The sequence below is a fragment of the Aedes aegypti genome, chromosome 2 (assembly GCF_002204515.2).
Source record: "Aedes aegypti strain LVP_AGWG chromosome 2, AaegL5.0 Primary Assembly, whole genome shotgun sequence".
NCBI lineage: Eukaryota > Metazoa > Arthropoda > Insecta > Diptera > Culicidae > Aedes > Aedes aegypti.
This window is the reverse complement of record NC_035108.1, coordinates 98,985,328-99,008,351: the sequence shown is the minus strand read 5'-3', so window position 1 is coordinate 99,008,351 and position 23,024 is coordinate 98,985,328. Positions and strand designations below refer to the sequence as shown.

Below are 23,024 nucleotides of genomic sequence, written 5' to 3'. Positions count from 1 at the left end.
AAGAAAAACGAGTCATTTGAGAGAGTGGTTACTCAAAGAACCAAGTCCCTTGAGAGGGTAACTAATGAAAACAGCTAGGGTAACTAATAAAAAACCCGAATCCCTTGTGAGGGTTCCTAATAAAAAGCAAGTCCCCTGAAAGGGGAGGCTAAAAAAAAAAAAGCGAGTCACCTAAGAGAGTAGGCTACAAGAAGTGAGTCCCCTGAGAGGGTAGGTAATAAAAACGAGTTCCCTGAGAGGGTATCTAATAAAGAAGTGAGTCCCCTGAGAGGGTAGTCTGCAGAAAGTGAGTCCCCTGAGAGAATAGGATGAAAAGCGAGTCCCCTGAGAAAGTAGGTAATAAAAAGTGAGTCCCCTGAGAGGGTAGTCTTCATAAAGTGAGTCCCCTGAGAGGGTAGTCTTCATAAAAAGAGTTCCCTGAGAGGGCATCCAATAAAAAGTGAGTCCCCTGAGGGTAGGTAATAAAAAGTGAGCCCCATGAGAGGGTAGTCTTTATAAAGCGAGTCCCTTGAGAGGGTAGGTAATAAAAACGAGTCCCCTGAGAAGGTAGTCTTCATAAAGTGAGTCCCTTGAGAGGGTAGGTAATAAAAACGAGTCCCCTGAGAGGGTATCCAATAAAAAGTGAGTCCCCTGAGAGGGTTCTCTACAATAAGTGAGTCCCCTGAGAGGGTAGGTAATTGAAAGCAAGTCCCCAGATAGGGTAGTCTTCATACAGTGAGTCCCCTGAGAGGGTAGGTAATAAAAACGAGTCCCCTGAGAGGGTAGTCTTCATAAAGTGAGCCCCCTGAGAGGGTAGGTAATAGAAACGAGTCCCCTGAGAAGGTATCCAATAAAAAGTGAGAGGGTAGTCTACAAAAAGTGAGTCCCCTGAGAGGGTAGGTAATTAAAAACAAGTCCCCTGAGAGGGTAGTCTTCATAAAGTGAGTCCCCTGAGAGGGTAGAATAAAAACGAGTCCCCTGAGAGGGTAGTCTACAAAAAGTGAGTCCCCTGAGAGGGTAGAATAAAAACGAGTCCCCTGAGAGGGTAGTCTACGAAAAGTGAGTCCCCTGAGAGGGTAATTAATAGCAAGCCCCTGAGAGGGTAGTCTTCATACAGTGAGTCCCCTGAGAGGGTATCTAATAAAAAAGTGAGTCCCCTGAGAGGGTAGGTCATTAAAAGCAAGTCCCCTGAGAGGGTAGTCTTCATAAAGTGAGTCCCTTGAGAGGGTAGGTAATAAAAACGAATCCCCTGAGAGGGTATCCAATAAAAAGTGATTCCCCTGAGAGGGTAGTCTACAAAAAGTGAGTCCCCTGAGAGGGTAGGTAATTTAAAGCAAGTCCCCTGAGAGGGTAGTCTTCATACAGTGAGTCCCCTGAGAGGGTAGGTAATAAAAACGAGTCTTCTGAGAGGGTATCCAATAAAAAAAAGAGCCCCTGAGAGGGTAGGTAATAAAAAAGAGAGTCCCCTGAGAGAGTAGTCTTCATAAAGCAAGTCCCCTAAGAGGGTAGGTAATAGAAACGAGTCCCCTGAGAGGGTATCCAATAAAAAGTGAGTACCCTGAGAGGGTAGTCTTCATAAAGTGAGTCCCCTGAGAGGGTAGGTAATAGAAACGAGTCCTCTGATAGGGTATCCAATAAAAAGTGAGTCCCCTGAGAGGGTAGGTAATAAAAAAGTGAGTCCCCTGAGAGGGTAGTCTTCATAAAGTGAGTCCCCTGAGAGGGTACGTAATAGAAGCGAGTCCCCTGAGAGGGTATCCAATAAAAAGTGAGTCCCCTGAGAGGGTAGGTAATAAAAAAGTGAGTCCCCTGAGAGAGTAGTCTTCATAAAGTGAGTCCCCTGAGAGGGTAGGTAATAGAAGCGAGTCCCCTGAGAGGGTATCCAATAAAAAGTGAGTCCCCTGAGAGGGTAGTCTTCATAAAGTGAGTCCCCTCAGAAAGTAGGTAATAGAAACGAGTCCCCTGAGAGGGTATCCAATAAAAAGTGAGTCCCCTGAGAGGGTAGTCTACAAGAAGTGAGTCCCCTGTGAGGGTATCCAATAAAAAGTGAGTCCCCAGAGAGGGTAGTCTTCAAAACGTTAGTCCCCTGAGAGGGTAACTAAGCAAAACCAGCGAGGCTTACTAATAACAACATCTAGTCTCCTGAGTGAGTGGGTAATAAAAAAAAGTGCGTCCCATGAGAGGGTTGTCAATGAAAAGCAATGAAAATTTGTAATCAAAATAGCAAGGGTAATCACAAAAGGAACCGGAAAGGGTTACATGAGAGGGCAACTAATAGAAAAATTATCGCCGAATAGAGTACCTGAACAAAACCAAACGAAATGATAAACAATAGAGTAGACATACAACAAGTAAAGTGTATTGAGCCATTTTAAATAATCAAATAATTTTTATCTTCAGGGGGTCTGTAGCCTTGAGGTTACGCTTTCGCTTCATAAGCGGGAGGTCATGGGATCGATTCCCAGCCCCTCCACAAAAAAACCCGTCCAGCCACCAGAAGACGCCTCACGAAGGACCGTGCATTGGGGAGCACATCCATCCTCCGCCAGTATCAGATGGTGCCTGAGACAAACTGACCCTCTTCGCAGGCAGCTAGCCTCACTAACAGCAGAGCTTTCTCCTACCTGCTCGGTGTGAGAGTGAAAAAGTAGGAGAGAGTGAAAGTAGATGTAAATATAGATAAGTTTAAAATAGATCTGTATCGGTAAAGAAGCTACAGATCAACTGATTCCGGCACAGTAGTGGCCACGAGCACCTTAAAAAAAAGAGTGCCTTAAAAAAAAAATTATCTTACGCTTTGATTAGAACATCTGGAAAAAGCTAATTGAAGTAGAACTTTGAGAACTAAGGTGGACAAGAAAACAGAGAAAGAATTTGTAAAACTGTTTGGTTCGTTTGAAAATTTAAATAATTTTAATTTTCGCTCACTTTGATATTCTTAGCATAGCTAACTCTCCGCAAAGGAACAATGAAAAAGGATTAGATCATATTAAATGTATTTAGTCATTTGAAAATTGAAATATTTTTTCGTAATCTAAGCTTGGAAAAGAATATTCGAAGAAGCTGAGAACAAAGGTAGACGATAAAGTAGAGTTAGAACACGTGAAATGTATAGCCGTTCCAAGTAATTTTGATCTCTTATGCTCAATGTGACGTTCTGATCCTACAAAACTCTTTCCAAAGATAGACGATGCAGCAGAATTAGAACATTTAAAGTATTTTTTTTATCTTTTCTATTCTCATTGATGTCCTGAGCCTGAAAAACTTTATCCAATGATGCATTTTGAAAACAAATATAAACAATGAAGTAGAAACATGTACATGTGTTTAACCATTTAAAATTTTAATTGGTTTTTATCTCTGATGTTCTCTTTGGTGTTCTTAACCTGAAAAACTATTCGAATTAGGATTTTTAAAACAACGATAGACGATGCAGTAGAGTTAGAACAAGTAAAGTGTATTTAGCAATTATAAAAAAACTAATAATTTTGATCTTTTACGCTTTTTTTGAAGTTTTGAGCTTGCAAAACTATTCGAAGTAGCATTTTGATAAAAAAAAAATATAGAAGATGAAGTAGAGTTAGAACATGGAAAGTGTATTTAGCCATTTAAAAATGTATATATATGAACTAGCATTTTGAGAACAAAGATCTACGATGATGTAGGGTTAGAACATATAAGTATATTAGGCCATTAAAAAATAATTTTAAACTTTTAAGCTTTTTTTAATGCTGTGAGCTTGGAAAACTATCCGAAGTAGCATTTTGAGAACAAAGATAAACGATGAAGTAGTGTTAGAACATGGAAAGAGTATTTAGCTTTATAGAAATTGAAATAATTTTTATCTCTTATGATCTCTTGATGTTCAGAGCCTGAAAAACTCTGTTCGAAGTTGCAGTTTGAAGAAAAAACATGATCAATAAGGTAAACATGTAAAGCGTTAGAAATTTTAAAAAAAAAATGATCTCTGATGCTCTCTTTGATGTTCTGACCCTGGAAAACTCTATCCGTAGTAGTTTTTTAGAACAAAGATAGAGAATTAGGTAGAGTAAGAATATCTATACAATATTGATCTCTTATATTGTCTTTGATGTTCTTAGCCTGTAAAACTCTATCCGAAGTAGCATTTTGAGATCTCAGGTATACAATGGAGTTTAGTTATAACATGTATATAGCAATTATAAAGTATAAGTATGAAAATGATCTATTATGCCTATTTTGATATTCTAAACCAGGAAAGCTCTATCCAATGTAGCGTTTTGAGAACATTAGAAGTAGCATAAGTCTAGAGGTAGAACATATTAAGTGTATTATTTCATTCAAAAAATCTAAAAATTTCAAATATACCTGTTCGTCCTACTCGTGTTCAAATTGGGTACCACTTCTAATACTGCATCTGGTCCCTTGATACTGCAAAAGGTACCCATGTTTGACAGATCACAGTACAGTTTTCATGGCATTCTAGATTTTGCTCTATTACCTTATGTTCCATAAAATTTTGGCAACTGTTAGGAACGTGGAGGTCTTTATTTTGTCTTTGATAGTATTTTAAGTCTACAGTTCTCATTACGAAATCACTAGATGTATAGAGCCTTGCAAAATCGTACATTTTTCTGACAATATATAAGTGTTAATCTTTTAATATAATTTTGATATTGAGTCTGAAAAGCAACGCATTGAGGACAGAAATCATCTAGAAGGTGTAAGATGTCGGTGTAATTTTATCTTAGAATGATTTGGAATTCTCATGCTTATGCTGGTCTTGTGCATCTATTCGTTTCCATTGAAGTTTTGAAGATTTTATTTTTTTTAATACTCCAATCAATGCATTTAAGAGAAAAGTTAAAGAACAAACTTTGAACATAGGGACAGATGATGTAACACAAAGAATTAAAGTGTGCAATGCTGCTGCCAAAAATCAGAAGCTTACCCTACCATCAATTTTGCTGGTAACAACACATAGCCATTGGTAGCTATGATGAACCTTTTAAAATTCTAATCTCTTATGTTCACATTGATATTTTTTCATAGTAGTATTACAAAGTAAACAAATTTAAAATTTAGAAACTTCAAAAGATTTCGATACATTAATATTTAAAATAAATACCTATCAGCATTATAAAACCAATGATCTATGTAGAAATAATATGCAGAAATTAATAAGAATTATCTGGAGTTAAATATACAAATATGTTCATAATTTTTATTTCAATTTTAAACAGGTCGATATCTGATATAGTTCTACACTAAAGAATGCTCATTAATATAAATTTAGGTTTCAGAACAATATTCCAGTTATGATTAGCTTCCTAAAAGGAGCACTAAACTGAGGAAACATAGCGTAAATTGCTAGTGGTTAACAATAAAAGCTCGAAAACGTAAAGTTGCCGTATTTCTATATAATAACCATTTTATCAATGTCTTTTAGCCGCATAAAAACCAAATGAGGAATGAAAACGCTCTAATTTCATCTATAGGAAACGTTGCAACTTAATGGAGTGGTCGCTCTATTTGCCAAGGAGAAGACAAATTCATTTGTTGATGACATCTTCATCTATAAGCGTGGTGAAAATAAGTGAAAAGCGTTACTCGATTAACTATTAAATGGGAAGCGAAAATAAAATTAAATATGCTTTTATCTTTTCAGAATCCAATGAAGAATCTTTGAAAAACATTAGAACAGATGTTGGTTGCACAAGGATGAAGAAGCTTGAAATCGAAGATTCAACTGAAAATGGAAGCAATTGAACAGGAAGAAAAAAATTGTAACATCTAACTAAACAGATTAGAATCACAGTATATAACTAAGAGTAGAGGAAGAGGTGAATGTAGGGATAGTGAAAGGCAAGGAATAAAATAATTCAAATTTAATAAGGATTTGCTCGATGTTGAAGAAAAGATACTGATTCAGATCATAGTAGGCAGTTGTTTCCGAGTATGAAAAGCAGATGTCAGTTTGTTGGTTTGTTTTGGGGAAAATAAACGTGTTTCTGTAAAACGAGTGAACATTGGTGTTTGAAATATAAAAAGTATTACCGAAACCGTGTGAAAAATTGGCCTGAGAAAAAGACAGTTCACTACAGCTCACTAGATATTTACGCCGCTACTGTGCCACGATGGTGACTTTGTTGACGACAATTCTGTTTTGGTTCTATTATAAGTATACTCTATAAAAAGTCAAGAAGTGTTTTTTGAAGATATTTTCCGGGTAGTTCGGGTACTGCAGAGTATCTCAAGTAGAGAAGATATTTATATTACACAGTGACAGGGTTCTCTCATGTCGCGACTAAAAAAAGTTTGAACAAACATAACGGAGTGATAATTATCGCTTAGATTGTTTACTCGTCCTACCGATCTGTGTAAGATAGAAAAAGAGTGAGTGACTACCTTCGAACTAGCTAGATTGTAAGCAAATGGGAATATTTTTGGATCACGAAGGGTTCTTGTGGAAAGTCAACAAATTTTCAAACCTTTAGCATATTGCCACAGGGAACAACAGCATGGATGCCAATGGGCAAGTAAACAGAAACACATCATCCGGAGAAGATGACTGATGAATGAATAGTTCAGCGGTGGGCAAAGACTTTCCTTGGCACTTCCGGGACATTTCGAAACATTCAACCATAACTCTGTCGGCTTCATCATTGGCGCGTCAATCATCTTTGGCAGCAGAACCGGTCGCAATGGTTGTAGCGTAAAGATGGTTTACTCTTTGTTCAAATGTTGCATTTGCCTGCATGTGTGCATTGAGATAAGCTAATGGAGATGATCGCGGATATTTACAGGTTAAGTTATAAAGTCTTACTGATCTAAGAGGGAAGAATGTTCATGAGAAAAGTCTGAAAACTATGAGGCTGCAAAGATTGATCGTGGCTTTTCTTTCATACTGAAAATTGATCTGAGCTTTTTTAACCATAGTCAGTATCCAAAGTTGAGAAGGTTGAGATTTTAACAATAACAGCGTAAACAAGAGTAGCGATTAAACAAGCAGATTGATATACATGCAACGACTCCAAATTCTAAGATGCACATAATACACTGTCATAACTATATTATGTGTTAAACTGACGTGTTTCCTAAAACCATAATTTTTACAGTTCATAGCACATTTTTCACACTCTCCGAAAGATTCTACCCCATTACCCCGAATTCTATGACCTCGAATGCCATTAACCCGAATGCCATTACCCCTAAATCCAAATCTCCAGATGATCTATAACCCCGGGAATTCGGGGGTTTGGATTTCGGGGAAATGGGATTCGGGGTAGTGGGGTAGAATCATCCGGAAAGATAGAGTAGACATGAAAGTATAAACAAAAGAAGTTGTCTGCGATTAAAACACTTATTGCTACACAAACTCGTTAAGTGGTGTAATTCTTTCTAATTGTGTGTAATTTAAAATGTATAACCCCAATTGGATAAACGCGTGAGCAACTGAGCAAGAGAGCAATTCCAGTTGTTTCCGTCTTGTAACTAATGGCGCTGCTGTCTGGCGGTTGATCCCATCTATGTCGCCAACCATTCATCATATGCGGCGGCGCTATCTCATATCATTATCAGGAGAATTGCAGCAGCCGGGAGCCGCAGACACTTTCACACGCGCATTTGACCGTGGCTCCATTCACGGTGTCCCGCTAGGCCGTTATTATGCAAAAAGTCCATCAAAACTCAGTACAGGACTCGATTTTTTAGGTCATTCTTCACCTCTAGGCCAATTAAAAAATATCGTAGGAGGAATCTTGAAAAATATTAATATGAATTTTTGAGCTACGAAATTTCGAAATAAATCTCGTGTAACTTTTTAAAAGGACCTATCTAACATTGAGAGGCTCTCTTTGTTTATTTTTCTCTTTAATCAATAACTGAGCCAAATTAACCTATTTTGTTGAGTTTTTTGTTTTAAGGTGAAGATGAATCGAAGCCAAACCTCAAATTTTTGAGAGCACTGATCTGGAGAACCAAACATCCGTTTAAGCTGAAAACTTAATCGATTGGTCACCACCAGCAAGTGACCAATCGATTAAGTTTTCAGCTTAAACGGATGTTTGGTTCTCCAGATCCGTGCTCTTGAAAATTTGAGGTTTGGCTTCGATTCATCTTCACCTTAAGGTGATTATAGAACGAAGCCAAACTTTGAATTTTCGAGTGCACAAGCCTGGAGAATCTGACAACAGTTGGCGTTGAAAATCAATCAAATTACTTGCTTGCTGGTGGTGACCAATGGAATGAACTTTCATCACGGAGCGCTTTTTGGTTATCAAGTCTTGTGCTCTTGAAAATTTGAACACTAACACAGCGCAACAAAAATGCAATTTTTGCGTGTCTCAAGGAGCAAATTATGTGTCTCTAGTAGATTTGGGGTTGCTGAATCTGATGCCGTTCTCAGAAATTTTCCAGCACGTCACAATTTTTAGCTACAGGTCGCCAAAGTTGTATAAAACATTGATTTTAGTGATGCTTACCTAAAATTTCAAGTATATTTTATTAAACTTTTTTGTGATATTTTCCACCTAGCATACAAAAGAGGACTTAAACTTTCATTTTAGATGTATTTTGATTAAAATTGCATGATTAAATTTAGATTAAACAGATTTATTCAATATGCTTGCAGTCTCCATACAAAATTCTTCGTTTCTCTTATATGGCAAAATACAATACTTTTCTAAACCATCAAACAATAACTTTTCCGCGTCAAAAGCATTACAAACTTTGATGATAAGTGTTGTTATACACATAAAGTTTGAATTCTGTGGTAAATTAAGTAAATAAATTGCCATACAAGCTGGCAAACTTGCATGCAAGTTGGCTGAAATTGTCAATTTTTGCATTTTCAACAACCAATATCTCAAAAACTAGACGTGCAATGATATTTCTGTAAACGGCAATGGATTTAGCAACCCTTAATTAAGTAAATAGAGACATTTTGATGCTGGAGACAAAAACGTGTTCCGCAGTGTAATCATTGATATTATCTTTCGATCTATGATGGAAAACTTCACAAAAGTTTTAGTATTGCACTGTTATAATCGAAAGAGAGCAAGGAAAAGAGAATCTGTTATTGTTACAAATGAAAGTTTTCAACCCATATTGGGGGGTTATGCAAATCTTGATTGAAATAAGTTGGAATTCTAAACTGAATTTTTGTGTCACAGAGGCAACATTGAATTTTTGTATACCTCAGATATTTTTTTTCGGAAGCATTCATTATTTGGACTTAAACTTCGTAATTGTAGTTCTGTCGTCGACATGTATTCTATTCATTGTGTATGGGAATTTAACTAGTAAATCACAAATTTAGCATGCAAAAAAAAAACAAGAAGTTTGAAAAATCTATTTTTTTCCGACTGGTTACCTATACCGGGTAATATATCTGGGTTAATCTGAACACATTTTAATCTGTATCTCACTAATTTGCACATCGTTCAAATTAAAAATGGTTCAAACGTGATTCAACTAATTGATGTAATCGATAATATTTTGATAAATAAGAAAGACCGTGGCTCCATTCACGGTGCCCCGCTAGGCCGTTATTATGCAAAAAGTCCATCAAAACTAAGTACAGGACTCGATTTTTTAGGTCATTCTTCACCTCTGGGCCAATTAAAAAATATCGTAGGAGGAATCTTGAAAAATATTCATATGAATTTTTGAGCTACGAAATTTCGAAATAAATCTCGTGTAACTTTTTAAAAGGACCTATCTAACATTGAGAGGCTCTCTTTGTTTATTTTTCTCTTTAATCAATAACTGAGCCAAATTAACCTATTTTGTTGAGTTTTTTGTTTTAAGGTGATTATAGAACGAAGCCAAACTTTGAATTTTCGAGTGCACAAGCCTGGAGAATCTGACAACAGTTCGCGTTGAAAATCAATCAAATTACGGAGCGCTTTTTGGTTCTCAAGTCTTGTGCTCTTGAAAATTTGAACACTAATCATTGATATTATCTTTCGATCTATGATGGAAAACTTCACAAAAGCTTTAGTATTGCACTGTTATAATCGAAAGAGAGCAAGGGAGAAGAGAATCTCTTATTGTAACAAATGAAAGTTTTCAACCCATATTGTGCATGGAAATAACGGAACTGAGAAAAAACTTGTTTTCGCATTAAAAACTCGCTGGTCAATACAGACCACCATATCAAGCGTGTGCTAGAATAAGGGCGTAAATCGCATGATCGCTTCCTCTTCTTCAATCCTCTCTTCTGTGAATAAAAGTGACAAGCTGCAAGTTTGTTAGCATTTTTTCACTTCAGACCGCTTGGCAGTGATGAAATCTTGGAAAAATACTGTCAAAATTGCAGCTTGTCACTTTTATTCACAGGAGAGAGGGTCGATGAGGAGAAATCGATCATGCGACTTACTCCCTCATTCCAGCACACGCTTGATATATAGTTTCGGCGAGATATCTCACTAAGGTTCCTGAATTGGCCAATTACATTGATTTTTAATTGAAGTGACCAAATTAGGAATACGCTGGCCAGACTAGGGGTATGGGAGTTAAATCTTTTTGGAAAATGATTAATTTATCTGTATTTTCAAACAAATCGAATAAGTATTTGAATATATCTCGGTCATAATATAGTGGCCTACTGAACATGAAATGAAAAGTTTCATTTGCTGATTTGTCATGTACAACTATGTATGAATCACTATAACTAGCGATATGGCCAACACACCTGTTTCTACCCTTACAAAATACCAGGCTACTTAGTTACGGGGAACGATTTACTGATACTCGACTTCTATTTCCTAAGATCTAATGAAATTTGCTTGCTGACTTCTGGGTTATGCAAATCTTGATTGAAATAAGTCGGGATTCTAAACTGAGTTTTTGTGTCACATAGGCAACATTGAATTTTTGTATACCTCAGATATTTTTTTTTTTTTTTTTTTTTTTTTTTCGGAAGAGTAAAGTGTGATCCTTTGACCGTGACGCTTGCTCCTGCGGGGGCGGGTGAAGCGGTCAAGCAGGATTAATCGTGTTTCGCGCGCAGTGCAGTGGGGGGGGGGGGGGGGGGGAGAAAAGTGGCGTGATTCGCGGACTTATTTAGTAAAGTGTGATCCTTTGACCGTGACGCTTGCTCCTGCGGGGGCGGGTGAAGCGGTCAAGCAGGATTAATCGTGTTTCGCGCGCAGTGCAGTGAAAAAGTGTGTTGTATTTTGCGGTAAGCACAGTGCTGCGACGGAAGAAACAGCATTACATCCTGGTAAAATCATTCTTCATTATTATTTACCTACCTATTTCCATATGAAACTAAATACGTGCCAGGGTCGAACATTTAATTTTCGATTCGGGAAGTGTAAAAAAATTTCAGATATCCATTTGATATCTGGGTGTTTTTATGCGGGGCTTACTGTATATGAAAATGACCTCAGAATGTGTGTGTATTTATTGCCATTCTTGAAATGGGTCGTTGGAATTTCAGTAGAGCTATCACCTTTCATCTCCTGGGCTAAAATTGTCTGCAGATATGAAGATATCGAAGGGTATCAATAAATACATGCATACAATTTTCTTCCATAAAAGCACTGCCGGTCAGTGGGAGGTGGATTGTATACACACACACACACACACACACCTCAGATATTTTTTTTCGGAAGCATTCATTATTTGGATTTAAACTTCGTAATTGTAGTTCTGTCGTCGATATGTATTCCATTCATTGTGTATGGGAATTTTACTAGAACATCACAAATTTAGCATGCAAAACAAACAAGAAGTTTGAAAAATCTATTTTTTTCGACTGGTTACCTATACCGGGTAATATATCTGGGTTAATCTGAACATATTTTAATCTGTATCTCACTAATTTGCACATCGTTCAAAATGAATTATTTCAAACGTGATTCAACTAATTGATGTAATCGATAATATTTTGATAAATAAGAAAGACATGTTTGTGTGAGATATTAGAAAATGGCTCTTCTTATGAGGTTTTTCAACGAGGCCCGGGACAAGTGTGCTACTCGCATGGGGCAAGAAGATCACATGAGTAAAATGCAACAAATCTTATACATATTATTTCCCCACCAAAAATGTATACTCTTAAGTAAATACCGATAACAACTGTGGGATAAAAGTTAACTTTATAGTAAAACGGTAGTTTTAGGAAAATATTTCATTTTTCATCCTACATGGTTATCAGAATAACAGTGTAACTATTCAGAAACCTTTGAATGTCCTAGATGGTTTATTTTGATTCTAATTAATAGAAAACATTGATTTAATGCAATATTAGACAAAAAACAAAACTTCCCTTTTTTATGAAAAAAATGCGGTGCCCCGCTCGACCCTTAGGATATATTATTTTTAAACATGCAAAACTAAAAGTCAAAATCATCAAAACAGTATAGAACAATCCAAAATCATTAATACTGCGTGGAAAACTCATTATTTATTTTATTTAGTTGGCGTTACATCAATTTATTTGATAAAACCTCGTTAACGATGTTACGCCAATTTACTCGGTCCTTGGCTGTGTCTCTCCAACTTCGATTTCGGCCCACGTTCTCCAGATCTTGTTGCACCTGGTCAAGCCACCTCGCTCGCTGTGCTCCCCGCCTTCTTGTGCCAACCGGATTCGACGCGAAGACCATCTTTGCAGGATTGTTGTCCGGTAGTCTTGCAACATGATCTGCCCAGCGCACCCTTCCGGCTTTCGCAACCTTCTGAATACTGGGTTCATCGTAGAGCCTAGCGAGCTCGTGGTTCATTCTCCGCCGCCACACACCGTTCTCCTGCACTCCGCCAAAGATCGTCCTAAGCACCCTTCGTTCGAACACTCCAAGTGCTTGCAGGTCCTCTTCCAGCATGGTCCATGCTTCATGTCCATAGAGGACCACCGGTCTTATAAGCGTTTTGTACATGGTATATTTGGTGCGAGGGTGAATCTTTCTCGACCGCAGCTTCTTCTGGAGCCCATAGTAGGCGCGACTTCCACGGATGATGCGTCTCCGTATTTCACGACTAACGTTGTTATCAGCCGTTAACAAAGATTCGAGGTAGACGAACTCATCAACCACCTCAAAAGTATCCCCGTCTATCGTAACACTGCTTCCCAGGCGGGCTCTGTCGCGCTCGGTTCCGCCTATCAGCATGTACTTTGTTTTTGACGCATTCACCACCAGGCCGACTTTTGTCGCTTCACGTTTCAGGCGGGTGTACAGGTCTGCCACCGTTCCAAATGTTCTGCCGACAATATCCATATCATCCGCGTAGCAAACAAATTGGCTGGATCTTGTGAAAATCGTACCTCGGTTATTGAACCCGGCTCTCCGCATGACACCTTCTAGCGCGATGTTGAGCAGCAGGCACGAAAGTCCATCACCCTGTCGAAGTCCCCGGCGGGATTCGAACGAACTGGAATGTTCGCCCGAAATCCTCACGCTATTCTGCACACCGTCCATCGTTGCTCTTATTAGTCTTGTGAGCTTCCCGGGAAAGCTGTACTCGTCCATGATTTTCCATAGCTCTTCGCGGTCGATGCTATCATAAGCCGCTTTGAAATCGATGAACAGGTGATGCGTTGGGACTTGGTATTCACGGCATTTCTGGAGGATTTGCCGTACAGTGAAGATTTGGTCCGTTGTCGAGCGGCCGTTGATGAAACCAGCTTGATAACTTCCCACAAACTCATTTGTTATTGGTGATAGACGACGGAAGATAATCTGGGATAGTACTTTGTAGGCGGCATTCAGGATAGTGATCGCACGATAGTTTTCACATTCCAGTTTGTCACCCTTCTTGTAGATGGGGCATATGACCCCTTGCTTCCACTCCTTTGGCAGCTGTTCCGTTTCCCAGATTCTGACAATCAGCTGGTGCAAACAGGCGGCCAACCTCTCCGGGCCCATTTTGATGAGTTCAGCTCCAATACCATCCTTACCAGCGGCCTTGTTATTCTTGAGCTGATTGATGGCATCCTTAACTCCCCTCAATGTGGGGGCAGGTTGGTTTCCTTCATCCGCCGTGCTGACGTAGCCACTTCCTCCGCTGTCGTGACCCTCGGCGCCTGTGTTCTCCGTGCCATTCAGATGTTCATCGTAGTGCTGCTTCCACATTTCAATCACCTCACGTCCGTTCGTCAAGATGCTTCCGTCCTTATCCCTACACATTTCGGCTCGCGGCACAAAGCCTTTTCGGGATGCGTTAAGCTTCTCGTAAAATTTTCGCGTTTCTTGTGAACGATGCAGCTGTTCCATTTCTTCACATTCCGCTTCTTCCATGCGGCGCTTTTTGTCCCGGAATAGGCGGGTTTGCTGCTTTCGTTTTCTTTTATATCGCTCCACATTTTGTCGCGTTCCTTGCTGCAGCATTGCAGCCGGCGCTGCATCCTTCTCCTCCAAAACCTGCCTGCATTCTTCGTCGAACCAATCGTCACATGTCCTACTTTCCACGTACCCGACGATGCTCTCGGCTGCGTTGTTGATGGCTGCTTTTATGTTGCTCCAAGCAGTCCTCAAGAGGGGCTTCGTCAAGCTCGCCCTCTTCCGGCAATGCTACCTCGAGATGCTGCGCGTATGCGGCAGCGACGTTCGGTTGGGCCAGTCGCGCTAGGTTATACCGAGGCAGGCGTCGATACCGTACATTGTTAATGGCGGATAGTTTTTGGCGCAGTTTCACCATCACTAGATAGTGATCAGAGTCAATGTTAGCGCCACGATAGGTTCTGACGTCGGTAATATCGGAGAAGTGCCGTCCATCGATCAAAACGTGGTCAATTTGTGATTCCGTCTGCAGTGGTGATCTCCAAGTGTATCGATACGGGAGGCTGTGCTGGAAGTAGGTGCTGCGAATGGTCATGTTCTTGGAGGCGGCAAAATCTATCAGTCGTAGGCCGTTCTCGTTCGTCAGCCGGTGGGCGCTGAACTTTCCAATCATCGGTCTGAACTCCTCCTCCTGGCCAACCTGAGCGTTTAAATCTCCTATGATGATCTTGACGTCGTGGCTTGGGCAGCGGTCGTACTCGCGTTCGAGCTGCGCGTAAAATGCGTCCTTGTCATCATCAGTGCTTCCGGAGTGAGGGCTATGCACGTTTATGATGGCCTTTGAGCCTCAATTTACACATTCTTTCGTTGATCGGCCACCACCCGATCACTCGCCTCTGCATATCACCCATCACTATAAAAGCTGTTCCCAGCTCACGTGTGTTGCCCAGTGATGCCTCATACACAGATTTATCTGTAACTAGTGGTCCCGGCAAACTTCGTCCTGCCATCAAGTAGGCTGTTGAAAAATGACATGCACTCTCCTATACAAATTGACAGATAAGTTTTCTCCAGTTTTTTCAACTTTTCCGAAGAGTTTTCTAAACTTTTTCTTCATACGAACACGTCGGAACCCTAGATGAATACAATAGTGAAAGAATTGCGCAAATCCGTTGACCCGTTATTAAGCTATTTCGTGACATACAAACACTATTCCATTTTTATTTATATAGATTACACAGCTTTTTCCTGCTTTTGCCTACAGATATCTGTGATCACAGATCACAGATTTTTGAGATAAATAAGATTTTTAAGATTTTATGATATTTCACGAGTTTAGGACACAGTTCTGGAAGACATACACACTGAGATTAGATTACTGGGGTCGGTAAAATTTTACTGGGTTTTTGAACTACCGAAAAAGTCAGTTAAATGTAAATTATCGTCATGCATGATTGAATGGCAAATATCGCCAGGTTTTATTTTTCATTGGTAATTGGTATTTAAATATAGCCAACCGCAAAATTTCAAATGAAAATTCCTGTTCTTCGATTTTTAACAAATTTTCTTAGTTTACTGACTTTCTCGGTAGTGCAAAAACCCAGTAATTTTTACCGAACAGATTGAGTGTGTAAATCAGAAATGCCATTTATCTGTTTAGTTTTTTCTCAAATACATCAATATTTAAATATTTTAGGAACTATTACGTACCTTTAACTTTTTTTTTAGAAAAGATAATTAAAATTAGAAATTGTTGACATGCCAAAAACAGTCATAATAAGTTTGTAAATTTTTTTTTGACCAAAAAAATGAAAATTTAACATGTTTTTGCGTCACAGATTTTTACCAAGATTTTTGGAGGATGACTTAAGATAAAAAAGATTTTTTTAGTCGAAAACACAGATGAGAGTCGGAAAAAATGTGGCAACACTGGTGTTGCCGCAGCTCTGGTAGATGGTATGATTACCTCTAAACGTTCGCACCATCGAACCTGTCCAGCACACCTCCTGCAGTGCTACGATGTCGAAACCGCGGATCTTCAGTACATCGGAGAATATGCGTGTGCTTCCGATGAAGTTGAGAGATTTGCAGTTCCACGTACCGAGTTTCCAATCGCTAGTCCATTTTCGTCGCTGTGGTCTTTGCCGATTGTTCCGGTCCGTATTCTCTCGTTGACGTTCCTGTGCTGGTGTATTTTTACGGCAGGCTTGCAGGGCCTGACACCAACCCCCTAGATTTCCGGAGGACCATTCCCCCTAAATGTTCGGAGGGCCATAGTGCGCAGTTTAGCTTAGAGTCCTTCTCTGGCACTCGGACGATGATCAGCCGCCCCTGACATGGGGAACAGACGCTGTTGTGAGCCGCTCCTAACATGGAGTACAGACGCTAAAGTTTTGCAGAAGCAAAAGCTGCTCCTTGCATTACAAAAATTCGCGCAATGGCTGAAGCCGAGAGGTTAAATGTCATGAATAAAAATATGTTTGTTTTAGATAATTGTGAATCGAACCTTGTTTCGGCTCTCCGTGGGTTAACCCATATTTGGCTTAACTGTCTTTTAGCTCTCAGTAGGTAGTTTTCGTTTGTCAACAGCGAAAAAAACAACTCAGTGCAAACAAATCTACCTAGCGTTAGCTTTCGAAGTCTTCGTAGTGGGTTAAAACAAACTTAAATATGAGTAAACTCGAAAGAACCCATAATTGGCTTATTCCACGAACATTCGACGCTGGGTCGATGCGTTTCTCTCTGTTTTGGACAACATTGCTGTTGCGAGAGAGACAAAACGTCCCAAATGCTGGCGAAAACTAAATGCAGTTTCCTGAAGTTGAATTTTTTTTTTCATAATTGCGGTTCAGCAGGGCACCGTGCCATTATTCTTGGCCACTGATGTTGATAATGTTAGGGAGATAAAGCCGCGATACAGTTGACTGACTGCCTTATCCAAAGTCCATTGGACTAAATAATCCGCGCAGTCAATGGACGTCTGTTGGCCACCGTCAGACAGCGACAACAAACGCGACGGGAAGTTTATTTTTCTTCTGCTTAGGATGATTGTCTTGCGCGGCTATCATAATAAAAATGACGACGGAAACAAGCAACTGAGAACAAAAACTTCGCGAGAAGAGTGGGAAACACTCAATGAGTTTTGTCGTCTACCGCCTGGGATGGAACGCATGATCGAACTTGCGCCTTCAGCTCTTGAAACTTGGTTGGTTTGGTCAAAACAAAGCTGGACAATGCTTCGGAGCCATGTAGGTCCCATTTGATGGATGACCGTAGAACGGGATAGCTTAGCCCTTTGAAGACCAACTTTTTATGGATTATGGACAGAAGGTCAAAAGACAAAACGTCGAAAGGACAAAAAATCACGATACCTTTTTTTTTTTTCGATATGTTTCATATAGTTCTTGAAAAACTCTTCTATTTTCAGAATCTCTATCAATTTTAATCATAAGTGATCTATTTTGTATGTGATTCCGATGTTTTTGGGGAACCGACTCTCCCCATAAAAATTTCTTTGATCACCATGTTGTTGTGACATATAATTACTTTTTTTCGTTTCAAGAGCTTCGAAATTAGAACGATCTAACTGAACAGCCGTTTTTTGGGCAAAAAAGATGCACAGTCAACTCTCCATAACTCGATATTAAAGGGAACATCAAGTTAGGGAGATAGCGAGTTACAGAACACCAAACCAGTGAAAATGTGATCCAAGGGGCCACAGAGGTAGCCATGATAACCAACATTTTCTATGGTTCTCTAAATCGATATCGAGAAACGAACCATCGAGTAAGGTAGAGTTGACTGTAACTCAATAATTCAAGATGTTCTTTAAAAGCACCTTAAGTTGAATGACCTGCTGTTCTGATCCTTCCATGTCTCAAAGGGTTAAAGCGCACAGAACGCTATCGGAACAGAAACAGCGCATTTATGGCAGTTAGCTGATGCCACTTCATTCGGAACGCCATTACGAATGAACCGACAAAGGATAAATGGGCAGAAAGCAACGATGAATATAAGGCAGCAATGTCGTTTTATTGTTGGCCGGTGGCTGGGGAAGACGATCAGCAACGTTGCACTTCAATAAGCCAATTGGATGCGAATAAAAAAAAAACACTTTGTTTGATATAGAAATAGTGCTGGATGTATCGCCCGCGAGGAAAAGATAAAAAGAAGCTACCACTTTATCGATGAGTCATGCCATAATTTTAGAGGTTTAGGTTTTGCTTGACGGTGATCGCTATCAAATGATTGCAACTTGAATCATTGATACTTCCATACAACCGACTTGGGGTGATGATATATTTTTTGAACCAACTGAATCATCTATAATTAATATTTTATAAAATTTGAATGCACAAGGCCAAAATCACTAGGAACTCCGTTATAGGAAAGCCATGCTAATTCCACGGTTTTTCGACATTAGCTATTTTTTTTTACTTAGATTCATACATTAATCAATTACATTGGTTTTTTGTGAGAATGATCATATTGGAACTTTCCTGGTTAAATTAGGCTGTTATTTTTTTTTCAGGATATTAAAGTAAGTTTTGTCCTAAATCAAGCTTTTTCATTTATTTCAGCATTGTAGGAGCACTTGCGGTAAACTAAACATCGAATATAAATAGATTTGAAACAAAAAAGTTTCATAAAAAATTTCCAAACTTTTGATAAAAACTTTAATTTATGAACTAGCAATATTTTTGTATTGCAAATATGTATCTCATGATCCTGAAAAATTGCGTCTTCGGAAAAATGGTTCAGTAGCTCAAACGCTATCTTTATTCTAGAAAAGAGATTCGAGATTTTACTAACAGGTGGCGCTAGTGAGCACTAAACTGCTTAGGAAGTTGACGCCTTTGGAAAATTTGTTCATTAAGTATCATTGTCCGAGCCTTGCTATTCAAAATTTTGTCACCAGGCGGCACTGATTAGTATTTGTTGTTGTTTCGCAGTTTTCTTAGAATCTTGTTCCTGGTTAGGCAGCATCCTTTTATAACGTAACGCTAAAATTTGAACGCCTCCCCCCGCCCAAATGATTATTATTAAATGAATAAAACATGAAATTTTGGAGATACTCTGGCCCAAAGCCTACTAAGATATAGCTATAAAATCGGTAGGCATGAAATGTCAAATATGGATTATCCCTCGTTGTTTTATAGTGAGCGTAAAAGATTTGAGAATTGAAATAATAAAAACGTGATCGCTTGTTATTGTGAGGCACACTGGGACAGATTTCTGTTTTCGACGTCCAAAACTTCTACTACTCTGGATATGCATCCTAGAGGTTTGGAGTCTTCGACAAAGTATTTTGGAACAATTTGAACAATATTTTGACTCCTTCGGAGTTGGTCTAGTTAAGTTAAAACAAATCTAGATGAGTTTTATTTTTTGATAGGAGCGTCCTAGCAAAAAACTTTCTTCTGCGAAGATGTTCATTGAAACATTTTTGACATTTTTTCTTAAGACACTTATACTTTACCACTGATGTGGATGGCGCTGTATGACACTTCAGTGAAAACAGCCAAATAAAATCGATTTTGACCATTTTTTCATACAAAAAATTGTTAAAAAATAATTTATTATTTTGTCTTTGAAGCTAAGCAATAACAAAATAAATTTACTTACACTTACACAGATTTAATGGTACTTTTAGTGAAAATAGTCCAAAACCAGTGTTTTAAAATATAATAATAATATATTTTTTGTAAGCCTTTTAAAAAGGTTCATTTATTCAATCTATACAATTTTCTTGTTGTTCGAACCCTTTCTTCTAATCGGTGGTGCTTCCACTCGAATTAGCGATACCAATCGAGTAGATGCAACACCCAAGTTTGGTTCTTCATTCTGCTAATTCGAGCAGCTACTAAAGAACCGTATGCTTTCTCTCGCCGTCAAATTTAGCGGCATTTGATCGGACTGCATTCATCCTCATCGCAGTCGCGTCGTTGCGTCGTCATACTCGTCGTTGTTCGCGAGAATGAATTTCGAAAAAAGCAAAGAGCGACGACGACCATCAACCGACAACCTAACTAAGCGCGCGCGTCTCTCAAGAGCAGAACGTGCTTCGCGCTCGCACTTGAAGAAAGCAACACCTTCCTCCACTTGAGCGGCCAGCGAAACGAAGCAGACGGTTTAGTTCGAACGCAGTCGCGGTTCGGTTCGTAGCTCGCGTCCAGCGGGAAACTGCTAGCTATTCTTGCTAAGGAAATCTTGCCTTGGGAAAATTGAGTTGCTGCCTCGAAGGAAACGTGCGTGGACAAAAGGATTCGGAGTACCGTCATAGGGGCATCCACCGCGTTCCGTGTCGTTGAGACAAAGTGAAGTGGTGAAGAATTTCGCTCGTGGGAGGATTGTTTGCAATACTTTGGCAGGGAATTTTCTCTGACTAACATACCTACAGGCAGAAGAAGATCAACGGCGCTCAGGAGGTGAAGATTTTTTTTCGGCGGCGCACCGAGAAGAAAGTGTTGGTCCAAAAGAAGCTACTCAAAAACGATCTCTTTACACGTGTTTTTTTACTCCACAAACACAGTGAGTCAAAATCTTATTCGTTCAGGGCACTGTTTTCACATCAAGTTGGTAAAATCATCAAATATCAAATATCAAATATATCAAATACCGATATATAGAATTCTAAACTCTTTATCAATATAGAAGGACATAGGTGTCATCTCTTTTTTTGACAATCATCAACTGGATCAATGGAAAGTATTGAATTTCAATACTCTTCGTGAATGTTCAAACCGTAAACTGTAATAAATGTTCATTTGGATAACTTACCCGAGCAAGTTGAAAAAGCTAAACAAGATCATAACTTGTTGTTATAAAGTGAATTACTGTTGGTTTGTTGGAGATAAGAGATAATAGATCAATCATAATTTCAAAAATTAGTATGCAGAAGTATTAAACAATATCTGGTTAATATTTTGTAAGATCAAAACAATGGCATGTTTATTGTTTGATCAACAAATCAATAACAAAATACGTATGTACCGCTTGCACTATGATTTGGAAAATGAAATTAGCTGAACAGTAACGGATGTTTTTTTTTATCTTATTCTTCAGAATCTTGTTTGGTATAACAATTATAGTAAATCCAAAATCTTTTTTTGTGTATACCTTTAATGCAAAGGGGTACGTGAAATTTGGGTTGTGTTTGAGTGAAGCTGGTATTTGCTTGAGTACCAATATGGCCTCTAAAGGATCGTAAACAAATTATGTCACGCTAAATTTCAACTTCTTAGATACCCCCTGTTTAGCTTTTTGTTTGAATCCTCTGCAATTTTTGTAAGGCTTGTCACACTTGGCTTGACCCCCGCCTTTGTTGCGTGACATAATTTGTGCATGACCCCTAATATGGCATCTTATTCTCGCTTCCCCCTTCACGCTTGTTTTCCATAAAAACCATAATGTTTTTTTTTTACAATCCATTAGTTTTTTTAACGCAAACACGTAGTTAATGCTGTGATATGTGTACAAAATACTACTCAGTGCCGAATTCCTTCTGCTTCACGGTGGTTGTTGTTTGCTGGCTTTTCTGTACCTGTTCCAAAACTCACAAGTGTATTTATACTTATCGTAGCAATTCAAAAATCTGGTATGTTACTTAAAAAACTTGTATTTTCTCGCATCGTACTTTTGAGAGCAATTGTTCGCTCATTTCACTTCATTTGAGTTCAAAAATCAACACGAAATGGCAAATTCACTGAAATACTGTTGTTCACGAACGGGGTTGGCAACACTCACTGATTGGAAGTGTTAAGTGATTCTAATATATGGGATTTAAATTGTTTGGATATTCAAATTCAACTTCTCATTCTAAAATTTGAAAACTTTCAAGAAGTGTAAAATGTCTCCAAATGTTGCAAAATGTTTTGATGCATAGGAAAACAGCCTAGGATTCAATTTAACAGCTAATTTATATGTACGATATTGTAGACAATAATTGTCCGTACAAATCAAAAGCCTACTGATGGCAACTCTTTCCAGCGGCGAGAAGCAAAAGAAACGAGAGAAGAAAACTGTCAACAAAATAGCTAATAGTGTGTGAAACGCTTGTAATTCCGGACAAAAATATATTTTATTTAAAAAAAAAAGAAATAATTTGCTACTAAAACCTATTTTGAATGTGTTGACGAATCAATGTCGACTGTAATACCTGTGTATGCAACGTATAAAAGTAATACAGCTTACTTGATACTATGGATGATGATAAAAATTGATGATTATGATACGCTTTTGGGCCGATGTACTAGCACTGTGCTATGTCTTGTTTGGGTGGCTCGAGGTAGCGTTTTAGTAGATGGTTTGAGTAGGTGGCAGTATTATGTTTACGTCCTCAATGACCTTTCACCCTGAGCATACTAATTTTTTTGCTGTTTTCAAGCTTTCCGATGGTATTTTTAGGTGATGTTTCAGTTCAACTTATTTTTGCGTCTCCCATACAATTTGTATAGAATTAGAAATTTCTAAAAAAATTCAAAGTAAATTTTCTCAAAATTAGGTTTTGTCACTCACAACCCCTTTCGCTTCTAACCCTTCATATATACAAGGTGGTCAAACGTAAACGGGTGTAAATGGTAGGTTTTGATTTGAATATACTGAAAAAATCCTACCTTTTGCAACCTTTCAACGGTACATTTAGGTGATTTCTTCGTCCACCAAAAAATACTTAATTCGTAGAAGATTGACTTGTTTTTTTGGATGTCATACAATTTGTATGGAATTAGAAATTTCTTAAAAGCTTTTTTCAAAACTCATTTTTTGTCAAAACTAGGTTTTTGTCACTTTCCGTTTTGTCTCAAATTCCGAACATGACTCATATTCCGAACACACGACCAC

General features: G+C 38.6%; 1 protein-coding gene and 1 long non-coding RNA gene across 6 annotated transcripts in view; both read left to right on the top strand.

Moving 5' to 3' along the window:
• LOC5570741 (ubiquitin-conjugating enzyme E2 W) overlaps positions 1 to 23,024 on the top strand; it is a 205,852-nt gene that overhangs the window by 27,278 nt on the left and 155,550 nt on the right. For 2 of the 5 annotated variants that reach the window (XM_021841666.1, XM_001659282.2), the window contains exon 1: positions 20,302 to 20,714. The exons of 1 other annotated variant lie outside the window; for it this stretch is intronic. The gene's annotated coding sequence lies outside the window, so the exon portion shown is untranslated. Of the gene's footprint in view, positions 1 to 20,301; positions 20,715 to 23,024 lie in introns of those variants that run through there. 2 more of the 5 variants (XM_021841668.1, XM_021841667.1) reach the window with 2 other exon arrangements.
• LOC110675818 lies at positions 5,100 to 5,982 on the top strand. The gene is made up of 2 exons (XR_002499821.1): positions 5,100 to 5,551; positions 5,624 to 5,982. It is a non-coding gene; the product is annotated as an uncharacterized LOC110675818 (long non-coding RNA).